Source organism: Papaver somniferum, chromosome 2, assembly GCF_003573695.1.
Source record: "Papaver somniferum cultivar HN1 chromosome 2, ASM357369v1, whole genome shotgun sequence".
In the NCBI taxonomy this organism is placed as follows: domain Eukaryota; kingdom Viridiplantae; phylum Streptophyta; class Magnoliopsida; order Ranunculales; family Papaveraceae; genus Papaver; species Papaver somniferum.
In genome coordinates, this window is record NC_039359.1 from 151669056 (window position 1) to 151682371 (window position 13316).

The following is a 13316-nucleotide window of genomic DNA, read 5'->3' on the forward strand; positions in this document are numbered from 1 at the left end:
TATTAGTAAGATATCAAAACAACTTCTGTTCTCTCTCCTTGACCCGCCCCCCACCTTACCCCATTTTGTATTTTTAAATTTAACTCAATGAAGAAACAGCCACCGTACAAACCACCCATACAGCAAACACCACCAAAACCTTCAAAGAAATTATCAGACCTGACTCATTACTCAGGCACGCCTGATAAGCAACACTACCCCCCCACCCCCCACCCACAAAGTTCTCTTCTTTCCACGGTTTGCAATCATGACTCCCACTCGTGAAAATGACACACAGTCATAGTTAGATAACCCTGCAGATCACAACTGTCAATGGGAACCCACATGTGAAAATGACACACAGTCACATCGAGGAAGAAGATATACAGGAGGCTTCGACAGCAAAGGCTGCACACAATGCTACAATTCCCTTGGGCCCTACTAATGACAAAGAAGATGAACCAGCTGTTACAACCCCAGTGAAAACATACAAAAGGAAAGAACGGAAAGAGAGGAAAGGTATCCCAAAACACCTCATGCTTTCCCCTACCCATGATTTTGGAGCATCACCACCACCATCCAAAACTAGGATATTCAAATCTCTATCTGCCTTAAACCATCTATTATCTTTCTGTGTGAAACTTTATCATCAACACCACATATATCTTTTTTGCACTCTCAGTTAGGATATGATGAATGTTTCTCGGTTGATTGTAATAGAAGAAAGGGACGATTATGTTTGTTGTGGCAATCCACCCTTAGGGTTAATGTTCTAGTACCTAATCAAAATCTGATTCACGCCTACATCGAACATATCTGAAATTCACCACCTTGGATCTTCACTGGTGTTTACGGCCCTCCTCAACCTCAAGATAGGATTATATTCTGGCAACAGTTCAACAGCATCATCCCCTCTCATGATCTCCCATGGCTAGTTATGGGAGATTTCAACGAAGTGCTTAATCAGTCGGAGAAAAAAGGTGGTAGACCGGTTGGCAACAACCAGGCTAGTCAGTTCAAATACATTATCAACACCAATGCTCTGATTGACTTAGGTTTTCAGGGCGACCCATACACTTGGTCGAACAATCAAATGGATGGAAACAATGTGTTAGAACGCCTAGACCGCGGCCTCAGCAACCAATCATGGCTGGATCTTCACCCAAACTCGATGATCAAACATCTTCCAAGGATTGTATCTGACCATGCACCATTGCTACTCCAAGAAAGGCACATTAGACACCAAAGGTCTAATAATTTTAAATTGGAACATTTATGGTTCCTTCACCCCCCACATGCAAGAGATTGTTACAGAGGCATGGAACCAAGGCCAACTACCTTCACCACCTGCCAACCTCCTCAACAAAATGCTCAATACTGCAACTGCTTTACAAATTTGGAGCAAAGATACTTTCGGCCATCTGCCAACACTCATCCGCGAGATGGAGACTGCAATCCAAGGGGCCCAATCAATGTGTGCAACTACAACAGGCACAAAACATCAGTTTTGGCTACAGACAGAACAAGATTACATACACACACACCTAATGCTGTCCAACTGCAATGAAATCTATTGGAAGCAACGTTCAAGAATCCAATGGCTTCAAGAGGGAGACCTGAACACAACGTTTTTTTCACACAAAGGCAACAATCCACCGACGCATCAACCATATCTCACAGATTCAAAACGGACAGGGTGTATGGCTCACTGAACCGGGAGCAATACTAAGAGAACTACAAATTTTTTACACAGGCCAATACACAGGCACGTCGACAACTATTGATGAGTCTTTATTTCACTGCATCTCCAACAGGCTAACCCCAGCACAATGCCAAATTCTGTCTCAACCAGTCTCAGAGGACGAAATTCTAAGGGCGGTCAAGTCCATAGGTATCAACAAAGCTCCAGGCCCGGACGGATTCACTAGTAAGTTCTATATTTCCTTCTGGCCACTGTTAAAAAACCAAATCATAGAAATGGTGAACCACTTCTTCACACACTCCCATATTCAGCACCCAATCCACCATACCAACATCACCCTAATCCCAAAAATCCAAAACCCAACAAAACCAAACCATTTTCGACCAATTGGACTCTGCAATGTCGTCTATAAAATAATTGCTAAGATCCTGGTTAACAGAATTCGGCCTCTGCTACAATTCATGATTAGCCCATTTCAGAGTGCTTTTATACCCAACATAGCCATACATAACAACATTGCTATTGCCACAGAACTCTTTCACCATACAAGAGCCTTTCCACCAACAAAGACTCCCAAAATTGCCCTAAAATTGGATGTACAAAAGGCTTATGATAGCATCAACTGGGGTTTTATAGCAATGACCTTGGATAAAATGGGATTTCCCACAAGTTTCAAAAACCTGATCATGGAATGTATTACATCGGTTTCCTACTCCATCAACTTCAATAGATCTGCACAGGGGAATATCATACCTTCTAGAGGGTTACGCCAAGGTGACCCTCTATCACCCTACATATTCATCCTATGTTCAGAGGTCCTATCAACGAATCTTGGAGTTCTGGAACACAGAGGTGAGCTACAAGGGCTCAAAATTTCAAGGAATAGTCCACCAATCCTGCACATGATGTATGCAGACGACTTGCTAATATCAATGTCAGCCAGCTCTGAATCATGCTCGGCGCTACAAACAGTTCTAGGAAAATACTCAACTTCGGCTGGCCAATCAATCAACAAAGAAAAATCTTCCATCATTCACCACCCCAAACTTGAGCCGGCATTGGTTCACCATCTACACTAGTACTTCAACATCAACACCGCCTCAGAACCGCCGTTGTATCTGGGTATTCAGTTTCGAAAAGGCAGAAGCTCATCCCACTTGTTTAGGGAGCTGTTACACAGGATGGAGAGGAAAGCTAGAGGATGGATTGCCAAATGGGTCAATCAAGCTGGTAGAGTGGTGCTGATCAAAACATCACTCACACCAACTGCAAACCATGTGATGCAGGCACAGCTGCTACCATGTGATGTCCATATAAATATGGACAGAATCATCCGCAATTTCTTTTGGGGGCACGATAGCTTAATCAAAAAAATGCATCCAATAGGCTGGCAGAAAGCAACTCTACCAATTGCATTAGGGGGACTCGGCATAAGAAAGAGCAAGGAGCACAATCAATCGCTTTTCCTTAAACGAGTTTGGCACCTACAGCAAGCGGACTCATCTACATGGACCAAAATTTGCACACCAAAATATTTTTCAACAGCCAACATCTCAATATCTATCCCAAAGCCTCAATCATCAGCCAGTCATTTTTGGAAATGTTTAGCTAACCTATCTCTTAGTTTGCAGGAGTTATGTTTTTCGAAGATTGGAGATGGCAACACAACAACCATTAACCAAAACTAAATCCCCCACTTAACACCCAACTAGCACCATCTTTTCAACCCGTATCTCCCACCAACTACAAAAGTCAACCACTTCATCAACCTACATTCTAATACCTGGAATCATGACCTAATCCTCACCCATTTTCCCACACACCTAGCCCATAGCATCATCATCATTCACCTTCCATCGGATCCAGTACAAGATACAAACATATGGCCTTTCTCCAAAACAGGCAACTACACGGCAAAATCAGGATACATACAACTCCTATCCCAAACATCCATAACCCAAACAAACCAAAACCTTCCCCAAGTGCCAATGGACTACAAAGCAATTTGGAAAATCCACTGCCCACCAAAAATCAGGCTTTTCTTATGGAAAGTCGCGAACCGAGGTCTACCAACTTTTGAGAGACTACATCGATTCAACATCACCAACCACAATTCGTGCCTACGCTGCAACAACCACGTGGAATCCACACAACATCTTTTCTTCGAATGCACCCAATCAAAGAATACATGGCAACTGATAATCACCCACCTACAAAGAAGCCCCAACAACAACATACATCAATCTCAATATGGACGACAACAACGACAACGACAAGCACTCAGCAATATCATATGCCCATCCAATCTACAAGAAATAATGAAAGATACACACAGTGAATACACAACCGTACTCCCCAGCTTTACAGCATGGTACATATGGCTAGCTCTAAATGAAACAGTCTACAAGAGACAACCACAAACCCCAAGCCAAACATTCCAAATCATAATGGTGGGGTTTGAAGAATACCAATGGGCTCAAAAATACATGGCTCCGATAATGGCGAGCGGACCAACAATGGAAAGACAGCAACAACGACAACGAAATTCGACATCAATCATCTACATAAGATGGACGACACCACAAACCAACTGGATTAAAATCAACAGGGATGGCGCTTCAAAAGGTAATCCAGGACCAGCGGGAGCAGGAATCATATGCAGAGATACTGATGGCAACGTAATCAAGGCGATGGCAGCACCACTAGGTATAACCACAACAATCCAAGCGGAAACCTGGGGCTTACTCTTAGCCACCAAGACAACTATTCAACACCAATGGCCACAGGTTTGGTTCGAAGTGGACTCAAGCTCATTAGTCACACTTCTACAAACAAATGAACCAAAGCCGTGGTGCCTCATGAATATGCTGAGCGAAATCGCGTCCCTAATGCAAGATATCCAAACCTACAAGCTCACACATGTTGAGAGAGAAGCAAATCAGGTAGCAGACGAACTGGAAAATCAGGCAATCAAAAATCAAATGCACGGCAACTCATCAACAACAATCAGCTGGGAAGCAACCTGCCCAACCTTCTTACTTAACATTGTACTTAATGATAGAATGGGAATATCCTTTCCGCGAATTGTAACTCTTTCATAATTAAATAAAAAGGTTTACCTCTTTCAAAAAAAAAAAAAAGGTTAATCATTATTGTTAGATTGTGGCCGTCGGAAGAAACCGTGTGTTAACAAGGTTAATTTTGTCCGATTCCCGTAAACACTCGAATCAACAACGATTTTTTGCACTCCTCAAATCGTATTTTTCTCTCCCTTTAACAAAAATCAAATTTAACCGGATATTTCCATAAACTCGATACAAGAATACTTGCGAACTCCCGAAGTTTGTGACAGGCCCACCTATCTTGGCCTGAATTTTCTGATCCTGTGGATGCGGGCTTTGTGCACCGGACTAGTCCTGACCGTTCCACACTTTAAACTCGGTAAATTTTCAATTTCTTTAGATTTTTTTTTCCTCCAAGGCTATGGGTGGTAAAAAGAGCGCAAAACCAGCAGCAGCATCAGATGGGAGAAAGAATAAAGCACAAAACTATGGGTGGCGAAGAAAGCGCAAACCTAGAAGCTCCGGCAGTATTATCAGATGGAAGAAGAAGCGAACGTCGTCGTCCACCATTACCAAAGGCAGCACCATGGCTTGTTTTTCCATACCAAGTAAAAGGTAATGAACAAAATCAAGCTTTTTTACTATATCTGTGATCCTAATAACAAAACTTGTATAAAACACATACCAGAATTGAGTGGAAAATCTTTTTGGCAAAAGCATTCTCATCAAGGCTGGTTAGTTGTTATTTGTGATGATAGAAAATATAACTATGCCCCGAACTGGGAATTTGGTGATTGTTTTCTGTGGAATCCTGCATCATTAGAGACCATTCAATTACCTAGCTTGTTACCTTGGTATCATGATCACACACCGTATGAATATGAAGTGGTAGACTGTGTTTTGTCATCCCCTCCTAGAACAATTGCTTATTTTGATAATGCTGATGAGCCAATAGTTTTATTTCTTTTCCATCTTCGCGAAGGAGATTCTGGTAATATGCTTTTGGTATTTTGTCATCCCGAAGAAGAAGAATGGGAAGTAAAGTATCTTTGGTCACAAGATACGGTGGATGTATTCTTCATTCATTCTCTCTGTTGTTTCAAAAATAGGTTATATCTTCTGTCTCTATATGATCAACACTTAGAGATTGATAAGGGAAAGCTTCGGAGTGACGCTAATATGCTTTACGCCATTTAAGACGACCGACAACACCAGACTTCCTTCGAGATGGAATGAGGACTATATTGATTACACAAAGTTTCATGTGGAATCTTCTGATGAACTCTTCGACGTTCAAATACATTTTAATGCAAAACAAAACATAAAGGTATTCAACTCAGTAGTTGTGTTGAGGTTGGATTTCTCTTCAATGGAGTGGAAGGTGGTGACTTGCTTGGGAATCTCGTTTTATTTATCGGCAGAAACACCAGATTTTGTTGCTCGGCGTCCAAATTGGGACTCACAGGTGGTTTTATTTATTACACACTTCCAGAAGATCAGGGTTTATACAAATTTGAAGTACAAAGTAGCCGTAATTCTGTTATTTTGCCGTGTTCAGCGCTGCCAAACCCATGGTTTTCACCGGGTTGGATCATCATTCTTGGTGGACGGCAACAAGAGGAAGAAGAAGATTACACGGGAAGGGAAGAACACGAAATAAATATAACTGCCTATAAAAAGAATGAGAATGACAAAGAAGGGGAATTTCAAGAAACATGTACTCCTTGGGATATTCTTAATGCTGACATCAAAGAGTGTCGGCGCAATGCGGAAATGTGATGGGTTTATGGAAATGAATTTAGGAAGAGAGGTTGGTTAATTGAAAGGTGAGGCTTATATTAATATGAAAATGAAAATATTACAAGAGGCTTGTGTAGCAACTTTGGCTTACACTAGTTGTTTACAAAGAGACACTTTGGCTCTTACTCTAAACTCTAGTTCTCACTCTAACTCTTGTTTACTCACTTGAGTTTTTGATTGTTGTTGGATGATCCCAAATGAATCCATCCTATGCCTATTTATAGGCTTCATGACCAACTACTTACTTCTCTAGATAGTTCTATCTAGACTCTTCTTTACACTCTCAACTTAGATATTACAAGAAAATTCTAGAGAAAAGAATTCTCTAGATAATACTTGATGTAAAGAAGGCCTATAAGATTCTAGCATGTATTGGGTTTTATTTAGTGTAGATGATTATTGGGCTTTACTTATTGGGCTTTCTAGAATAGTCACAAATTACTTATGTTTTTAACAACCCCTCTTAATTTGTGATGTTAAGCTTTTCTCTAAAATGATTGAATTTATCCACCGTGACTGCTTTTGTGAAAATGTCCGCATTTTGTTCTTGCGTCGGACAGAATTGGAGCTCGATTTCCTTGTTCTCTACCAACTCTCTGATGAAGTGATGTCGTAGCTCTATATGCTTCGTCCGTCCGCACTGGATTTTTTGTCATTGAAATTGTAGACATATTGTCACAGTAGATAGTCGTCGGCTGCTTTTTCCTTTGTTGTAGGTCGGTCATTATTCTTCTCAACCATACTGCCTCACATGATGCACTTGTTGATGCTATGTACTCTGCTTCGGCTGACGATAGTGCCACCGTAATTTGTTTTTTAGAACTCCAAGAGATAACTTTTGTTCCCATACAGAAAACATAGCCTGATGTGCTCTTTCGATCTTCAATAGAACCTGCCCAATCGCTATCTATGAAGCCAATCAAATCATTATCTTTTTGTCTTGTACATTTGATGCCAAAATCTTTTGTTCCCTTGATATATCGAAGAATTATTTTTGCGGCGGCATAGTGTAACTTGCTTGGCTCCCTCATAAACCGAGAAACAATGTTGGTTGCATTGACGATATATGGCCTTGTATTTGTTAAGTAGATCAGTGAGCCGACTAGACTTCTGAATAAGGTTGGATCAACTTTTGTCGATCCATCATTTTTTACCAACTTCTCATTGGTACCCATTGGAGTTGCAATTGGTTTGCAATCCATCATGTTGAACCTTTTCAGTAAGTCTTCTGCATATTTTTCTTGGGAAATGAATATTTCTTCCGGAGATTGTTTTACTTGAATCCCAAGAAAATATCGCATAAGTCATAATTCTGTCATCTCATATTCTTTCATCATCTCCTTCTTAAATTTTTCTGCCATCTCTTGTTTTGTACTGGCATAAATTAAATCATCAACATAGAGATATACGATTAGGAAATCCGTACCTTGTTTTCTTATGTAGAGGGATGGCTCACTTGGACTCTTTTCGAATCCATTATCTCGGAAATACTTGTCGATTTTGCTGTTCCATGCACACGGTGCTTGCTTGAGGCCATATAGTTCTTTGCGGAGATGATAAACCATGTTTTCTTTTCCTTTTCGGACATATCCTTGAGGTTGTTCAACGTACACCTCTTCTTCAAGTTCTCCGTTTAGGAACGCCGACTTTACGTCCAATTGGTAGACCTTAATTTTTAGTTGAGTTGCCAAAGCTAACATCATCCGGATTGTTTCCATGCGAGCGACTGGGGCGAATGTCTCGTTGTAGTCGATTCCTGGTTGCTGGGAATATCCTTTTGCAACTAGCCTTGCCTTGTGCTTTTGAATCGAACCATCTTCGTTGTACTTTGTCTTGTAGACCCATTTCAGACCAATGATCTCTTTGTCACTTGGCTGATTAACAAGCTCCCATGTCTTATTTTTCTCGATCACTCGCATTTCGTCGTCCATGGCATGTCTCCATTTTTCTTCTTTTGCCGCTTCCTCATATTTTTGAGGTTCTGCTATAAATGCACAATTATATGTATCATAAATATCTCTTAGGGAACGCACCTTTCTAGGTGGGGCACTTGCTTCGATGAACTTGGACTTTGTTGTGTTGGACTAGGAGATCGCGGGCTTGCTGGTGGAGTACTTTCTTCTTGACGTGGCTGATCTGGATCGTCTTCGATGAGTAGTGGCAACTCGTAGTTGTCTTCTTCATCATTCCAATCCCATGATTTGAATTCATCAAAGATTACATCTCTTGATATTACCAGTTCCTTTGTATCTGGCTTTAGAAGTCTATAGGCTTTAGACTCCTCGCTATATCCGATGAATATTAGCTTTTCTCCTTTTTCATCAAACTTTTCTCTGTGTTGAGATGGAATATGTGAATATGCAACGCAACCAAAAATTTTGAAAGAAGTTACCGCAGGCTTTTTCTTATTCCACGCCTCGTATGGAGTTTTGTTGTGAACCGCTTTTGTTGGAGAGCGATTAAGGATGTAGACTGCTGTGTTGACTGCTTCCGCCCAGTAGGTGTTGGGTAGCTTCCTTGCTTTTAGCATACTGCAAGCCATTTCCACGATCGTACAATTTTTCCTTTCCGCGACACCGTTTTTTTGTGGAGTGTATCGGATAGTGAGCTCCTTTTTAATTCCATTTTCTTTGCAGTAGTTGATAAACTCTTTTGAAGTAAATTATCCTCCACGGTCTGTACGGAAAACTTTCAATTGATGGCCACTTTGCTTCTCTGCCAGCGCCTTGAATTCTAGGAATTTAGTGAATGCCTCGGACTTTTGCTCGAATGTACACCCACATCATCCTGGTATAATCGTCCACGAATAAGAAAAATATCTTCTGTTGTTGAGTGAAGTTGTTCTTGTCGGACCGCATATATCAGCGTGCACCAATTCGAGGGGCCTTCTTGCTCTCCACGATGTCTTCGTAAATGGAAGTCTATGAAACTTCCCTAGAATACAACCTTCACATACTTTATCTCCACCGTCGATATTGGGAAGACCAATTACCATGCCTTTTGATTTTAGAACCTTTAAGGATCTGTAGTTGAGATGCCCGTATCTCAAATGCCATAGCTTTCCTTCGTCAATATGGTTGGTACTCATTGCACAATTTTCAATTGATGGCATAGATAGGGGAAAGACAAAATTTCCTGACATTTTTACTTTTGCCACCAATTGATTATTAATTTTATCATAAATTGTGCATTCTCCGTCTTCGAAATGTAGTGAGTACCCTTTTCTTATAAGTTGTCCAACACTTAATAAATTTTGAGCTAGGCCAGGAACATAAAGAACATCAGATATGTATCGAGTTTTACCTGACCTTGTACGTACGGATATGACTCCTCTTCCTTCAACATTCTGGAACTTTCCATCTCCGTTTGACTGGCGGAATCTCTTGTTCCTCCAATTTTACGAAATATTCTTTGTTTCCTGTCATATGGCTGCTGCATCCGCTGTCGACGTACCATATACCTTGCGATTCTTGTTGCGAGGTGAGGCAGGAATAAATACTTGATTTGAGAATTTTTTCTCGGAATAGTTTGCTTCATTAAAGCCAACAATCTTTTCCATGTGATTTAATTTATCACTTGGTGCACTTACTTGCAATTTCAGTTGCATGTCCAAACTTTTTGCAAACATTGCATCGGAGATTTGAGGAGTATTTTTTACGTACCTTTGATTGTTGTTTCTATAACCTCCTTTTCCTTTTCCACGTCCGTGGTAGAAATTTCTGGGTCCTTGAGTTGACATCGACCCTTTCTCGTACTGCGAGTTGGATGACGATCCCCCTCTGGAGCTTTCTTTTCTGGCTTCTGTATTTTTCTTCTCACTGAAATTTATTTTTGATTGAAATGCATGCTCCAATGGTTGCTCCGCGAACCTATTTATTCTTTTTTCGTGCGCCTCGAGTGAACCCATTAATTCATGTACCGAGAGAGTCGATAAATTTTTTGATTCTTCAATGACAGTGACGATATGATCAAATTTGAATGGTAAGCTTCTTAATATCTTTTCTACCACTCTTTTATTTTCAATGGTATCTCCATAACTACTGATTTGATTTACTATGCTAGTAACTCTTGAGAAAAAGTTCGGGATAGTTTCATTTTCTTTCATAAGTAATTATCAAAATCTCGCCATACATTTTGTAGTTTAATGGAGATTACCTTTTCTGATCCTTGGAATGCTACTTTGAGAATATTCCAGGCCCCCTTTGAAGTTTTTGCCACCGAAATTCGAGGAAAAATAGCTTTGCTTACGCCCTGTTCTAGAAACAGTAGTGCTTTAACATCTTTCTTCTTATTTTCCTTATATTCCTTTTTTCTGCGTCAGTCCATGACGACAGTGTTTCTGCTGACTCTGGTACTTTATAACCCTCTTCTGCAAAATCCCATAGGTCTTGTGAAATGAAAAACGTCTTCATTTGTAGACTCCAATAATCGTAACTCTCACCATCAAAAATTGGAATTAGACTTTGGGCATAATTGAAACCTTGAATACTTTGGTTAATTGCCATGGGTAGAGTTTTACGATTACTGGGTTAGGTTTGCTCTGATACCAAATTTGTTGGAGCAATGCGGAAATGTGATGGGTTTATGGAAATGAATTTAGGAAGAGAGGTTGGTTAATTGAAAGGTGAGGCTTATATTAATATGAAAATGAAAATATTACAAGAGGCTTGTGTAACAACTTTGGATTACACTAGTTGTTTACAAAGATGCACTTTGGCTCTTACTCTAAACTCTAGCTCTCACTCTAACTCTTGTTTACTCACTTGAGTTTTTGATTGTTGTTGGATGATCCCAAATGAATCTATCCTATGCCTATTTATAGGCTTCATGACCAACTACTTACTTCTCTAGATAGTTCTATATAGACTCTTCTTTACACTCTCAACTTAGATACTACAAGAAAATTCTAGAGAAAAGAATTCTCTAGATAATACTTGATGTAAAGAAGGCCTATAAGATTCTAGCATGTATTGGGTTTTATTTAGTGTAGATGATTATTGGGCTTTACTTATTGGGCTTTCTAGAATAGTCACAAATTACTTATGTTTTTAACAAAGAGTTGGTAGCAAGTTATCTTCATCCATTGGATTACCTTCAATTTCGTTCAGTCTGTAAAGAAAGTCGAGAGATGATGCCTGCATGGAAGCCAACATTGGTAACTACTAGTATCACGGAGACTTCATATTTATTTCCTTGGATGGTGTTTTGTAGAGATACCAACGACACTGTCTACAATTTCGTAATCCCTGTTCGTAATAATGAGAATAACCATCTCATAAAGTTTTCCGAGCTGCTCCTTGGTGCTACTATCCGTTATCAAAAGGGCGGATGGTTATTAATGTCCAGAGAGGAAATCCTATACTTCTACAATCCTTTCACAAGGGAAATCATCAATCTTCCGCCCTTGCCGGAGAATAATTTTTTCTACGTCTTGCCGAAGCATTATTTCTTTTCTAGCATTTGTTTTTGTTCGTTTCCGACTTCTGCAGACTGTACAGTTTTCGCCATTGATCAATGTAAGTTAAGTAACCCAAGAATAATCACTGTCTACTCCATTTCCAGAGGAAAACAGGACCGGGATTTTCTTAACTTCGACAATGCTATTCAGTATATGCCATTGTGTAAACCTCCAATTTTGCATCAGGGGGCTTTCTATTGCGTAGATTATAACGGAATCATAGGAACAATTAACTTCGAGGATAATACCTGGAAGGTTCATGGTATACCCTTTGACAGTGATGAGGATACTGTTAAAAACATAATTTGTGAAAACCCAATAAGTAAAGCCCAAATAATCATATACACTAAGTAAAGCCCAATACTAGAATTTTCTAGGTCTTCTTTACATCAAGTATTATCTAGAGAATTCTTTTCTATAGAATTTTCTTGTAATATCTAAGTTGAGAGTGTAAAGAAGAGTCTAGATAGAACTATCTAGAGAAGTAAGTAGTTGGTCATGAAACCTATAAATAGGCATAGGATGGATTCATTTGGGATCATCCAACAACAATCAAAAACTCAAGTGAGTAAACAAGAGTTAGAGTGAGAGCTAGAGTTTAGAGTAAGAGCCAAAGTGCCTCTTTGTAAACAACTAGTGTAAGCCAAAGTTGCTACACAAGCCTCTTGTAATATTTTTCGTTTTCATATTAATATAAGCCTCACCTTTCAATTAACCAACTTCTCTTCCTAAATTCATTTCCATAAACCCATCACATTTCCGCATTGCGCCAACAAATTTGGTATCAGAGCAAACCTAACCCAGTAATCCTAAAACTCTGTCCATGGCAATTAACCAAAGTATTCAAGGTTTCAATTATGCCCAAAGTCTAATTCCAATTTTTGATGGTGAGAGTTACGATTATTGGAGTCTACAAATGAAGACATTATTCATTTCACAAGACCTATGGGATTTTGTAGAAGAAGGTTATAAAGTACCAGAGTCAGCAGAAACTCTGTCGTCATGGACGGACGCAGAAAAAAAGGAGTATAAGGAAAATAAGAAGAAAGATGCTAAAGCACTACTGTTTCTACAACAGGGCGTAAGCAAAGCTATTTTTCATCGAATTTCGGTGGCGAAAACTTCAAAGGAGGCCTGGAATATTCTCAAAGTAACATTCCAAGGATCAGAAAAGGTAATCTCCATTACAAAATTTATGGCGAGATTTTGATAATTTACTTATGAAAGAAAATGAAACTATCCAGAACTTCTTCTCAAGCGTTACTGGCATAGTAAATCAAATCATTAGTTATGGAGATACCATTGAAAATAAAAG